Source organism: Ciconia boyciana, chromosome 7 (assembly GCF_034638445.1).
Source record: "Ciconia boyciana chromosome 7, ASM3463844v1, whole genome shotgun sequence".
Classification (NCBI taxonomy): Eukaryota; Metazoa; Chordata; class Aves; order Ciconiiformes; family Ciconiidae; genus Ciconia; species Ciconia boyciana.
In genome coordinates, this window is record NC_132940.1 from 17,146,167 (window position 1) to 17,160,540 (window position 14,374).

Consider the following 14,374-nt stretch of genomic DNA (forward strand, 5'->3'; position numbering starts at 1 on the left):
AGCCGTGACGGGCTCCCAGTTACCTTCTTGGGCATCAGCACAGTTACCTCCCCGGGCCCCCCGCCGTGTCCCCAGCAAGCCCAGCAGCACAGTCCCGGCTCTCCCACCTCCTGCTGCGGGTGTAGCATCAGTGAGCATCCCGACCGCCGCACAGCCCTGCCACAGGTCACCCAGCACAGCAACAGAGGGGTAAGTGGAAAAACGCCAGTAAACTCCTCTGTTTGGTATACGTGGCTGGGCAGGCACGTGTTGCATTTCCCACATTAAAAGTGGATCTGTTTTGCATATCTGTTTACCCTCAGTGAGACTAATTATGTAGCACTGGCAAGGAAACACCTTTGAACTTTGCTGACCTGCATGCCGTTCAGTGCCACAGATCAGCTGTTCCTGCGATAAACACTGCTTCACACGTACCTTTTGCAAGAACAGTAAGAGATGTTTCTCCATGAAGATACACGACAGAACAAATGGAACAAATCACAGGCAAAAATGAGAGGCTACACAGCTTGATTTACAAAGTTGGAGATGTCACATGCCCTAAAGCTATATAGGTTTTAAAAAAGACCAAAAACGAAGGCAAGCACGTTCTAGTGACCACGGAGTTTGCTGTCGCAGGCAGCGGCAGGACCGCAGCACAGCCATGGTGCAGCTTCGAGCACACCATCACGCTGCCCGCTAAAGGAACCGACAATCCTCCCTCCTGCACTCAGCGGCTGCGATAGGGCTGAAGAGCGATGAAGAGGCAGGCTTCCTGCGTGCGCACTGGCCACGAGCCAGCAGCGAAGATGGCCATCAGCCTGCTGGGCTGAGGGAAGGGGGCTTGGTCATCCTGGAGGAGGAAAAGCTCCAGGGGACCCAAGAGCAGCCCCCGGCACCTCCGGGGCGGTTATCCAGAAGGCAGAGCCAGGCTGCTCACAGTGGTGTGCACGGGAGAGACGCTGGGCATGAACGGGACCGAGAGAGGTTCAGACTGGGTTCTGAATTCCAGCCTGAATTATCCAGTGATCTTATATTTTCCCTGTGCCTTGGCTTCCCACGGGTAAAACACAAAGGCACATATAGATAGCATTTCCCGCCGACAGTAGTTTCACGAGAACACATGCACTAAGACTGTACGGCACCAGAGACCACAGAGGTTTAAAAATAAATACCTTTTTAAGACAATGAAGAATAAATACCCATCACATGAACAAGTGCAAAATTAGCTGGGAGCATGTTGTCTGTGGGACAGGAATTCACTTTGCTGTCAAGCTGGTTTGCGGCAGAGCTGACTGGCCGCAGGGTGTGATCCGACAGCACATCCCCTGCTGCAGGAGGTGAGCAGGACAGTGGGACACAGCCTCGGCCTGTATTTACAGCTTAAATCTTCCTACCTTCTCTCTTTGCATGATAATCTGCTTCTCAAAATATTCTCCTTCCTAAAACTACACAAAAATGAGAGCAGAAGCAATGTAGCCTCAAACTGCTGTTTAAATAGCACTGAGTTACTAAAAAACAAAAAAAGAAAAAAAAAGAAAAAAGCTGAGGATGCTATCATCTGGAGTAGAAGAGACGAGACTGACAAGCAGCTAGAGGCTTCCACATACGCTGAGGGAAAGATGGCTCCCATTCACATCAACAGCAAAATGTCACTCATCAGCTGGATCAGGACCCCTCTGCACTGGAAATCAGCTTTCGGATGGGGGGCAGCCACTCTTTTGTATTGACTTGCCTGTGCCACAGTGACACTGCTGCTAACAATTTATTTTGTCCATTTAGGAGACATCTAGTTATCTCAATTATTTAACAATGTGTAAAATTACAAACATATTCAACTACAATATGTTCCTCTTGCGTAAACCTCTCCTCTTGGCCACATACATAATGAAAACCCTGTTGAGTCAGTAATAAAATCCTGAAAGCTTTCAAGTCTCAGAACTGAATGTTCAAATTTTGTAGCTCACTTCCTTTTCTAACCAGACAGCAGGGCTGCCAAGAGAATTTCTGGGCGTTCAGCCCCTTTTGATATACATATACATACATACACACACACACACAAATATATATAGCACTCTACTGGGGCTGGCAGAGAGCACGCACTAATTGTTTTTAACCCAGTTATGAACAAATGCATTTTAAAAAGAAATGAGAATACTACTTGTTTTCATCTGATGGAACAGACAGCTCAGAGCTGGACAGGGAAAACGATCAGCTCCAGCTCTGTCAATAAATAAATATTTGCATTTCACTCCAGCAGAGGAAAAATGCAGCACTGATTTTAGGAACCAACTTCAGAAATTTGTGTGTGGAAATACCACGGTTCTTATGCAAACAGGCCAGTTGCACATGCAAATGCCCGATTTGTGTGAATAACGGCGCTATATGCATGTACGGGTCGGGCATATGATCTAGCACACCACATTTTTGGAGGCTAAGCCCCATGCCCATGCAGAGCAGAGCATCCTCATCCTGCACTGAAGCCAAACAGTAATGAGTGAACTGGGCCAATCACGACTGGGAAGACTTCTATAGCTAAATACGAGAGCCTTAAGATTATATTACACAGAACACTTGTGATTCCTGCCCAAAAGGCTAAATAGCTTCTAAATCCTTTGCACTATTTATAACAACAACAACCACCACAATTACATTTATTTCTCCTCAGAGGCACTGTCTGCTTTTGTATTTATACTGTAAGCAGCATATTAAAACAGGGACCAAATAGATTTCACATATGTCAATGCAATACAAGAGCAGGCAGCAGCCACGTGAGGGGAAGGACAAACATTCAACGAGTTTCATATGGCATGAAAACACAAAGCGAAGTTCAAGTCTGAGAGTTTTCCCACACTTTGGCTAAGTACATTACCATCTCGGCCGTCGTAGGGGAGCAGGATGATACAGGGCATGATACAGCACCCCCCCAACACACACAGGTACTTATACTGGTGTGGGAACGAAGAACAACTGAACGTGAGATAAACTGGCAAATAAACATCGGCAAATAAACTAGACACTGTGGCTCTTCACTTGATGGGCGGAGCGAGGTCATCCTAACCTACCCCGCACTCTAAACTGGGAGATCTTTGCATCGCTTTCATGATGAAATCTTTCCACTGTCAGTGGGCAATGAGTCAGAATAGCAGAGGGATGCTGTTTACTGAAAAGCTCTTGGAACTAGAGGGAGGAAAAGGGAAATACATAGGAAAGGCTAAAATGGGTTCCAAAAACAAGATAAGAAAAATAAAACACGGACAAAATGTGGGAGTGAGGATGGAGGTGGAGGCAGAAATACCGAAGCAAATGCAGAAGGGGCGACGTGCTAGAAGAACCTGGACAGAAAGCTGAATACAGGTAAGGAATAGCATAAGGAACAGCAGAAGGGCGCGAATGGGAATGAGAGAGATGAGAAGTGGGGCAGACAAAAGGCGGTGGGTTCCCAAGTTGTGTGCTAGTGATGTGCACGTGCTCCTTTTTTAAGGGAATGCATAGCCAAGATGACCCTAGTATCATCAGGACACCAATGACCCATCAGGACAGCCAGCTTGCACTGGCAAGGATATAAAAGAAAGGTGTCTGGGTAGGGAGAATCACGGCAGTGACTAAAATGACCGGGATCAAAGGGAAGACCCACCCCCCAGCCCCCTCAAAATGCCATTCCTCCCCCTGCGAGGGGTCAACTTGTGCATTGTAGCAGCTCCGTATGTGCTCTTGGCATTCGTAAGCACCCATGGTACTCTCACTCATACTTCAGGTATCTGAATGCCTCCTCGTCCTTGGCACACTCTCCTGGCATCCCTGTGAGTCAGGAAATAATGTTTATCTCCTGTCTACAGAGGGGCATTGAAGCACAGGGAGATGAATGACTTGTCCAAGACCACACTGGCAGGCTGTGGAAACCCAGAGCTTGAACCCAGCTCTCCCAAGTCTCAGGACAGAACTGCAGCTGCTAATGAGAACCAAGAAAATTCAAAAAATGCAAATGAACCATCTTGAAAGTTTTATAAGTGAAACTCCCACTGCAGGCATGAATGGAGGAAGTGCCGACTCCAACAGGCAAATTCTTTGCCACCCCATCTCCTGAGTCCCAGAAATCCTGTTGATCTGGGCTAATAAATTTCCCCAAGCCCTAGACGTTCTCTTGGCCCTCATCCCAAGCTCACATAAGAAGCTATTTCATAGGCAAGGTTCTTATTTACAGTTACTCAACTCCCATAATATTTTATCTGAGGTGGCATTTTTAACACTCCCCTCCCCAATAGTGGATGAACTGTCTCTTTCTTTGCTTTATAGGTTTGTAACTAATCTAGTTAAAATCCCATAAATATTGGGATGTTTCTGTGCTCCCCATTCAGACAGGAGACTGGCTGAGGAGAGTCCATTAGCATTAAAACGATGGTGACATCCAGACTGAAGCTGACAATTCATTCATTTTTTAAGTCTACTGTCATCATGCCAGCTGCCCTTCAGGAGCTGACTGTGCATCAACCGTGCAGCCTCCTAAACGCGCGATACTCAGGCAAGGGTATCCTGCCATAAAATCCAGAGTCACAAGTCCTTGCCAGGTCGCACAGTGGGTTAATGTGCTGGTTTGCTGCCCCTGGGAGACCCGGGCTGGAGTCTTTGTTTTACTGCAGACCCGTGTGCCACTCTAACAGCAAAAAGGAGGTCATAAATGCAGGGGAACGGGGCGCCGGGGAGCAGCCACGGCAGGGCCGGGCGCCTCAGGCCAGCGCCGCTGCTGGAATCAATGGATCTCAGTTTGGGTCCTTGTAAGGTGGCTGGGTTTGCTTGAATCGGTGCTCACAACTAGTGCACAGTAAAGAGGTGCGAGCAGGCCATATTGAAACATGGCCTGTAATTCAGCTTGCAAAGAAAGAGTTGCAGTATTCTGCCACTTTGCCTTCTGGATGTGCAATGGCCCCTAGTGCTGTCGCTCACTATGGGATCCTCCTTCTCTCGGAACACTTGTTTCATGATGCTCCCAGGTGCAACAGGGTGGTCTATGGCCAGGCAATTCCAGGAGCAGGTTATGGCCAAGCTGCCAGGCAAACACCTCCCTTCCCATAGATAAGCAGAATTCAACTAAAACAATCCTTCACCGTGCCTAATCTGCCCTTCTCTGGATGAAAACCGGTTAGCTCCTCAGACAGTAGGAGGAACAAGGCCAAAGTAGTACTTGCCGGACACGGAAGCTGCAGACGACAAGGAAGCTGCAGACGACAAGGAAGCTGCAGACGACAAGGAAGCTGCAGCCAGCCAGGGCTCGAGGGCAACGGCAGCCCGGTACCCCTGTGCTGGAAGGCCCCAGTAAGGAGAGGTACCGACCTGCTTTTACCAGGACGATGCTGTCCCACGCTGAGCAGGTACCCATGGGATGGCCCCATCCCCTTGTGTCACTAGGATGGCAGGTCACCTGCAGCTGGGGAAAGATGTCCCTCTGCAGGTGAAGCTGATGGGAAAGCAAAACCACCTCACCAAGACTCCTAGCTTTAGTCACACACTGAGATGACTATTACATTATCTATATATGGCTATATTTAATCATAGAGTGCTTAGCCAGCCCTAATACAGACTTCTACTTCCTAATTCTACTTTTGTTCAACAGAAAACTTTCCTGAGAAGTTAATCAGACCAAGAATCCCTTTTTAAAACTTAATCTTTTTTCTTCAAGAGTTAAAAAGCTGCCAGCTGTTTAATCAGTTTATTGAAATAAACTCACTTCTCAGCCCAGGATAACTTCTGAGGAAATCAGAGAGAGGCAGATGCAGCTACCCATTCCTTGGGAGCTCTCCAGAAACTCAAATGTCAGTTGTTTCAGTTAATTAATGTGTGCTAATTAAATAATGCCATTCATTTGGACCAGATAAATCAGCTTTAACATCAGTATAATTGAGATCAGAAGCTAGTGCTCAGATAAGACCTCAGCCAAGATCAAAGCTAATGTGCAAAAAATCTCCCTGAATGTGGAAGTGGATTTCCCACCATCCCCATCAGCATCTCGCAGGCGTGGGAGGTGCGTGCACCCTATCGCGTGGGGAGGGCTCTGCACATTTTGCTTTCCCCACAGCATCTCACCTTTTAGGAACATGCTGGCTGATAACGTCCAGGTTCTCAGTCGTGGTCCTGAGCCCCAGCTCCTAGTCCGTGGAAAACCACAGGCACCACTCGCTGGCCTGTGCCCCCACCTACCCACGCTTCCCCGTGCACAGGGTTTGCTGCCCCGCTCTGCTCACTCCCGAACTCTTCATTTCACACCCAGTCTTCACCAGAGGCACGTCAGCAACAACCCTCTTCTCCCGCAAGAAGAACTGCCACCTTGACCGTCCCTTTCGCTGGCTACGTAAGCGGGGAAACGTTTCTTACCCCACATCCTCACCAACCACCATCTAGTCCTCTATTTTTGAAATATGTAAGGCCTGAAATGTAGAATTTGGGGTTTTACACCAGCTAGTATTAATAGAAACATTCTCAGGATTTTTTCCCCCAATGTAAATGGAACACTTATTTTTTTAAGCGTGCCCCTGCGGTGCTCGCAGGCCAAACACTGCAGCATTGTACCCGCCCGGGGAGCTCGCTATAAACACATCTGTCTAGCTGCTCTGTCAGGCCCACTGAGCTCTCTATAAACCAGGAAAAGTAAACCTGTACATTAAATATTTACTGTTTTCAGCATGTATAAAATAGAAGTGTTTTTAGCAGCACAAGTAAGGCGCACTTTTAATCAATGATTTTTATTTTGACATGGCACTGTTAAACACTGTACGGGTACATCCCGAAAAAGCCCACTCCTTGAAACCAGAGGCTCTCTTCTCACAACCGGTTACAAACATGGTGTTATCACACGCTGCTCACCTGAAAGACCCATCCTACCTCCCATTTTTCTGCTCTGATCCCAAATTATCCTGTAAGTCTAAAAGTTGAGCTCGTGGGGAGTTTCAGAAGCAGACCCCAGGTTAGGCAGTAAGAGAGGACAGTGACAGATACATAGGTGGCTGGCTGTGTACCAAGGGATACAGATGAGTGCAAAGAGTTAGAAGAATAACAACACAAAAGCAAACTTCTCTGAAAGTAAACAGCTGCCAGCCAGCACAAATTTTCTTTTATGATTAACATAACAGCTAGCTTTTAATGCTTGCTCCATGCAAGCTTTTAATGCTTGCTCCTCCTTTCATCTCAACTCTGACACTAGGAGTCATAATTTCTGTACAACAACAGGAAAAGATACATTAATGCAATTGTAAAAAAGTCTCTGCACCAAAGTAGTCTGCTGATAGCCCCTGCTAACCTTTTACTTCCTGAGGACATCAGTCCCTGGGAAAACAGCGGGCAGCAGAGAGGCTTCCCGGCTGACTCAGAGATGCCCTTCTCCCGGTGCGGCTCCTCGCTCCTGTCTGCTGGATGGAGCCCATGTGAGGACCCTTTCGCAAAGCAGCCCACCAGCTCATACCAGCCAGCTCCCTCCAGTTTTATTTTAGCCCCCAGCAGAGATAAGGTGAGGAAGAGATTCCATTCACATACTTTCTTCTTCACTCCCCTAGAAAAATCACCCCAACCAGCTCCACAGCACAAGACACATCTTTCAGATTTGGATGCTAATCAAGTCCAGAGATGGTTTAGCACTTCTGCCTAATCGCAGGCACACAAGACTGGGATGGGCAGCTATTTGCACATTCTTGGATCATAACTCCATCTCCACAAACATTCCTAAAACACATACATGGTCTATTGGCTGCCTGCAAGTCCTCCCTATCTGCAAGGATGACATCGTGTCTACTTATTTGTCTGCTATTGCTTTTTTCACTACACTATCACGGACTAGAAGCAGGGGGCACAAGCCAGAGAACAGCGCAAGTAACTGATCTCCAGCAGCAGAGTAGCCACGGAGGAGGTTGTGGCTGGCTTCCTCGCATCAGTTAGCTCGTGTGTGCCATCAAATAAGTGCACACAACAGAAGAACACAGCTAGCTGCCACTGCAAGGTGCTCACGTAACACAGTGGTAGGCGAAGGGTAAGAGCCAGATGGAACAGAATGGAAATAAACAGTAATGCAGCAAACACAACTAAGGTCTCACCGTGTTTTAATAAGCTTGTGTACGTAGCAGAGAATGAGTAATGATTCTGGACAAAGCCAACAGGCACCTCAGGGGATTCTGAAATTAATCCTGTGACATTTCCAGCAGCTAGCCTGGAAAGCACAGTAAGTGACAGAATTCACTGTGTGGCAGAGCACGTTCAGCATCCTGCCAGATCAGGCCTCCCCTTCTATTTGCATGCAAAGAAAAAAATATATTAAACAATACTCATTTTTTTCAAGAAAATAGCTACAAAAACATGTTCTTAAAACCAAAGGCTAGGCAAGTCTTTTGAATGTCCATGTATCAGCGACAAGAAACTGTTCCATCAGGTCCTGAACAGCAGGGAGGGAGGGAAAGCATCAGAAGGAAGGCAGAGGGTTCCCCTAGCTTTGACACAGACTAACCGTAAGGAACTGTAGCTATGATTATTAACTATAATTTTAAAAAACACCTTTTGGGAAAGAAGAGTTTGCCATGTATTTCAAATGTAGAAAAATAAAACAAACAAGCAAACCTGAACATACCAAAGAGAGCATATTCTGGGGCACACAGTCCCACAACACAGATAAAAGCAGGAGGCAGTTGTCTCCAAAGTGCAGTTAAGCTGTAGACTGAGGCAGACAGCAGCTGACAACCATTACGGACCACAGCCTGGAAGTGTGCTTTGATCAAGGATTTCTCGGGCACAACCCGATTGATTGCAATCAGGTTCAGCTAGCTCCAGTAACTCCTTGCGATCATGAGCAATTTTCTTTTGAGCTTGCTCATTTCGTCTTAACAGATGTCAGTTCGCATGCATTGCTCCACTGGGAAATGCTGCACTCTGAGGACTAAAGTTTAAAGATAAGAAGTTTCTACTGAGGTCATTTGGGATGATTAACCCTCTGGGGTGGGATCCCTGACCGGGACCTTCATCTCAGCTGACACTGAGAAAGAACCTGTGTATGCTCCTGATGCCTCAGCCTCCTTCACAAAACTCAGGAGACACAGCTGTGAATTTTTTTTTTCTAGAATATATAAAGAGATTTCAGGCTCTATTGCTACCATTTGCAAGCTGCATCACTGCATGGGATGAAAACAATAGACATGACTAAGAAATCCATGTGCAGCCAGGTATTAGCTAGGACCACCTGATTTTTTTTTCTTGTGGCATGGAGAGCCAAAGCCCATAATAGGCTTTTCCTTGCAAACTTCAGCTATAGGGATGTGCTTGATGCAAACTGCATCTTCTGAATGTCGTGTTGAAGTACACATGCATGAGAGTAGGTGAATATATGTTAAATAATCCACCTGTCTCACTGAGGAAACAGTAGTGGCTGGTACTAACATAAAGTTAATGCCAGATCCTTGAATGACAGTGACAAAGGTATTTTGAGTCTCTGACTGGGCAGGAGGAACTAAGCAGGAGCTGTCTGTAACTGCTTGCGTTTCTGCATCCAGCTTGGGGTGAGAAAGCCGTGCAGTACGTACTGCCGGTCAGCGGTTCAACAGGAACACGCTGACCGCCAGCAGCGATGCTTCTTGCCTCTGTTATGCTGCTACGTCCCTTATGTCTGCGTAAGGTATATCTGTATAGCAGTGCAATTCACACACTGAAGCAGCAATGAGCACAACTGAGTATTACAGCAAATTTTTCTTCTCTGTTTCCCTGCAGAGCGAGGAGGCTCACCAGTCCCCCTTCCACTTCCACATAACAGGAACCTCTGTGACACCTTGCCAGCAGCCAGAGGAAAACGCAGCGCACCTCCAAAGCAAAGTGCCTCTCAGTGCACAAATACTGCAAAGCAAAAACCCCCCGAATATTAGAAACCACGGGCAAGGCACAGACTGTACAAAAACTGACAGGCATGAGCACAGCTAAAAGGAGGGTAGTAGGAAAGAGGAAGAAAACAAATAGGAAATGCCATACTCGAAGAATTCAGCATAAACTCTGAGCAAATCAAAGCAAGAAAAAAAATATCTGAACCCACTTGAATTTTAGCTGCTGAAGCCTTCTGGCTACTCGGCCGCTCTGCCTGCGCGTCGCTATGCTTAATTTGCCCCACTGGATTTGCACCTCCTGTGAGTGACTGAGAGAAGCCATTGACTCTGCGAGGACTGATTTAGTGCAGCAGGAACCAGCGGCCTGGCAGGGGCTGCGGGAGAGGCACAGCCCAAGGTAGGTAAACATTAGAAGAGGAAAGGCTACAGGGAAAAAGACTGGAACAGGGAAAAGGAGAAGAAAGAGGAGGAGAGACGGAAGAAACAAGCAGCGAGGGATGGGCAGAGGAAAAAGAGAATGAGAAAGAGGAAATTAAACACAGTACAAAAAAGGGCTGGAAGCTGGGTTTAGCAAGTTCTTTCCCCAGAATTCACACGGCTGTAAACCTCTGCTGTGCTCCGGTTTGGTGCTGGATACTTACTGTCAGCGGGAGCACCAGCACCCGGAGGAGCCTCCGTCCTACGCAGCACTTCACGCTGCTTGGCGGTCCCTACGCACGGCCACGAAAAACTGACACTGGGCAGAGGGAAGATAAACCATTTGGTTATTTTTTTCTTGATTTGATTTTTTTCTTGATTTGTTTCACTGGAAAGTCCTTTCCCTGGAGATACACAGGCCTGTGAAAACGACAGGATATACTCAGTAAATCTGTAGTACAGGCTGCATAAGCCAACTGTTTCCAATTCCTGCTTTGCATTAGCCAAGCTCCCAGCAGACTTTACCTGACAAACGGCGATTGCCTACAGCACAAAAAGCGAGAAGCCAGTAAAATACTCTTCATGACGTGAGGCAGGGAGTATTTCCCAGTTCACTTAGGATAACAAAGGTCTGGAACATTACGTTACACTGAACAAAATCTAAAAAGGAAGATATTCCAAACTTTTTCCTGTTTCCTGGCATACATCCAGGAGATGTAGGCACAGCCTGGAAGGTAAATGCTGGGTCACAGCTTGTGACAGGGAAATGTGTGCAGGGAAAGCCTATGAAAGGGTCACAGTCTAACCTGAACTCCAAAGAAACTCAACCCATCTCAAGTGTTGTGAACTACTTGAAATTCAGGACAGGTTTGTTAAAAGGTGCTTCAAAGCTTTCGAAGTGACCTTTTTTTGAGCAAATGTAGGTTCAGTTACAGTTTCCCATCAAAGTTGTGTGAATGTGTGGTAAGACATGAAACCAAGTGAGAAAAGGCGCTATTCATTGACTTTTCCTGCGGCATTTGGTGAATGTTGTGAAAGTCATAGATCAAAGCAAAACGCTTGGTGCGTGTCCTTAAATTAGAGATGTAATTCAATAAACAAGTGTTTGCATAAATCCCTGAAAAGCAAAACTGGCCAATTTAACCATGCATTGGTGTACCAGCTCCTTCTGCTTTTTCAAAATTTTTGAAAAGTTTTCAAAATTTTCATTAATCAAGGTGTGTTGAATCACGAACGTGTTCCTCCTGATCACAATGCTGCTGTGTAAAGAGTCATCCTGGGAAAAAAAGTACCAGTCAGAGTCTCCATCTAAAAACAGCTGTTAAGAATCTTAAAACTAAAGTACCACAGAAAAAAACCATACATCTACAAAACCAAGGGAAGCCCGGCGTACCGGATAGCTTGGAGTCTGGAAATGGGACCGAGCCTTGCTCCTCCTCGTCACCAGCTGGGGCTCAGCCAAATCAGTAGGGATGGAAAGTCGTTACTACCATTACTGGCAACCATCTAAGTTCGCCGGTGGTCTCTGTCCAGTTCTTAATGGATACATAAAATAACTCCTGTCATCAGAACTGGCACTAAATGGTATATATTGGCAGTCTCGGGAGATAGCTGCATGTAACTAAAGACTGAATTTCCCTTTCAGCTGTTGTCCTTTCTGGTCAAATTTTGAGGCATACGACTGATGAAGACAACCACTGCCGCCTTCTGTAGAGCGAGTTCTGGGCAAAGAGAGGCCCGGAGCTTTCATCCCATCACCTTTCCCGAACTGCAAAGCCACCACAAAATAAAGCGTGGATCTGATTTACTTGAGTGAAAAGAAAAACGCGAAGAGAATAAACTGTGGGGGGAAGAAAGCCCACGACAGGAGCCCTCCACCAGGCCTGGCCCGGGCACGGGCCTGGCCACGCCGGGGGGAGCGCTGGCAGTGCTGGGGCCAGGAGCCCTCCTGCCCGGCACGGCCGCCGCCGCGGGGACACCGCTGGAGGAGGGGGAGGACGGGGCCGGGCTCCGCAGCCCGGGCCGGCAGCGGCACCGGTGTCCCTCCGACGGGGACACCCATGGCGCTGCCCCCGCCTCCGTCCCGGGGGTCACGGCATCCCGCGGGGAGAGGCCGCCCCGTCCCACCGCGGCCCGTCCGTCCGTCCGTCCCGTCCCGTCCCGTCCCGGTGCCGCTTCCCCCGTGCTGCCGCTGCGCGGAGCCGCGGCGGTTTCTGCGGGAGGGTCAGGAAAGGCGGGCGGTCCCCGTCAGCCCCGCTCCGTCCGCGGGGCTGGAGCCGCTCCGAGAGAGATGCTCGCCGGGGAGCTGAGCGAGAACGCGGCACGTTTTGGGACAGTCCGCCGCAAGGCTGCCGCTGCCGCTGCCGCTGCCGCCCGGCCGGGCCGGGCCGGGCCGGGCCGGGCCGCAGACAGGGCCGCCATTGTGCGCGCCCCTGCCCGTGCCGCCCCGGCAGGCAGCGACCCCCGCCGCACTCCTCCGGCCAAAGCCACGACCAGGAGCAGCGCTCCCAGGACAGCAGCAGCCCCCGTTCCTGCGGCCGCGGCAGGGCCCAACAAGGCCGCCTTATTATCCCTGCTGGTCTCCACACACCAAAAAAGCAACACCCCCCCGGCGGCGCGCGCACGCACAGGCGTCCCTCGGCCCCGCGCGGCGGGAGCAGCCCCGGAGCCGCACTTACCGCAGCCGTGCGCGCCGTCCCCGTGAAACGGTCCTTTCTGTAACCCTTTCGGCTGTGGCACCGGGCAGGCGACGAGACGTCTGGGCTTCGCCCCTCCGAGCTGCGGGGCCGCTGCCGCCTCCCCTCCCCAAGTGCCCATCCTTTACGAGCGGCGCGCACAGACACTTACTGTATGGAAATGCTACGCAGACAGGTTAATCACATCCCCCTCCTCTTCGCATCCCCTCCCTCTCCACTGTCTCCTCGCCCCCTCCCCCCGCCGCTGTTCGTGGGCTTCGGAGGTCTTTTTGCAAAGGTTCGCCTCTCCTGTGAATCTGCTCCTCCACCTTCCAGCCTTGAAGGCGACCGACCCCCCCCCCCGCCCCGACTTGTGTTAGGAACAATAACCTCATTTGCAAAGAAAAATCCCTGGAATGGGGACTTATTGTAACGCCGTTGGGTAGCAGGCTCCACCGCTGGGCTTTTTTCAATAAAGGAGCGAACTGCAGTATAACGCCAGTTGGCTCCTCCAGCGCAATTCTCCTAAATCATGATAGACAGATTGCGTGAAAAACAGGAATTCCAAAGAATTTCCTGCCCTGGGAACAGAAGTTAAGGCTATATTTAACAACATCTGAAGCTGTCAAGAATGCTTTGTGGTTGGGTAACAGAGCAGAAAAATGTGAAAAATGCAGGCTACTGCTATACCAAATATGGAAATATTGTTACGTCTGGTGTCTAAATCCCCATCTGGAAATACTTACAGCCATGAAAAGACAAGACGCCACAACAGAAGCTTAAACTCCCCTCCCCAACCCCAAATCTTAACCTTCAACAAGGAAATACTATGCGAGGACGCCCCACTTGAGCGAGGGACGCTGAAACCGGTGCTAAGCAGGCTGCAGGAGGGCTGTTTGCTGCGGGGCCCTGCGATCCCGTTCCTGCCCTGAAAACCGGGCGGCTCGAGGCACGCTGGGCATCGCCCGGCTCCCGGGCTCGGGGCAACGGGAAGCGCTTGCTCGCTCCCTCAAACAGCAGCAGGGACGACAAAGTCCCCGGTGCCGCCCGCCGGGTTACTGTGTGGGCAGTGTAACGACCACGCAAAGCAGCGCCGCGGCCGGCCTCGCAGCCGCGGGGGGCTCGGGCAGACGCGCGCCTCCCCCGCCGCTGGCAGCGCCGTGGCCGCCCGGGGCCAGCTCTGCCGCGGGGCACCCGCCGGCCCGGCCCCCGGCGCAACGCGCTCCTGACTTCGGCGTCCCGGCGTTAGGCGCGCCCGCAGGGCCGACAGCGGGGCGGAAGGAGCCTCCGCGGCCGCGGGGCGCGCCGAGAGCGGCGGGGCAGCCCCGCGGCGGAGCCCGCCCGCGCCGAGGGCCCTGCGCGCCGCTCCGCAGGGGCGTGCGCGGGGCCGCGGCGGGCGGGCGGGGCGGGCGGGGGGCGGGGACCCCCCGCGGCAGGGCCGCCGCCAGCGGCCGCGGGGCCGGG

The 14,374-nt window shown here is 50.2% G+C and overlaps 1 protein-coding gene across 1 annotated transcript in view; it reads right to left on the bottom strand.

Annotated features, from left to right (window-relative positions):
* The window catches only part of DDAH1 (dimethylarginine dimethylaminohydrolase 1), a 112,623-nt gene extending 98,757 nt beyond the window's left edge, over positions 1 to 13,866 (bottom strand). Inside the window, exons 1-2 of the mRNA XM_072867487.1 lie at positions 13,301 to 13,866; positions 12,914 to 13,094 (exon numbers count right to left, since the gene is read on the bottom strand). The gene's annotated coding sequence lies outside the window, so the exon portion shown is untranslated. The remainder of the gene's footprint in view (positions 1 to 12,913; positions 13,095 to 13,300) is intronic.
* Positions 13,867 to 14,374: the final 508 nt, after the last annotated feature.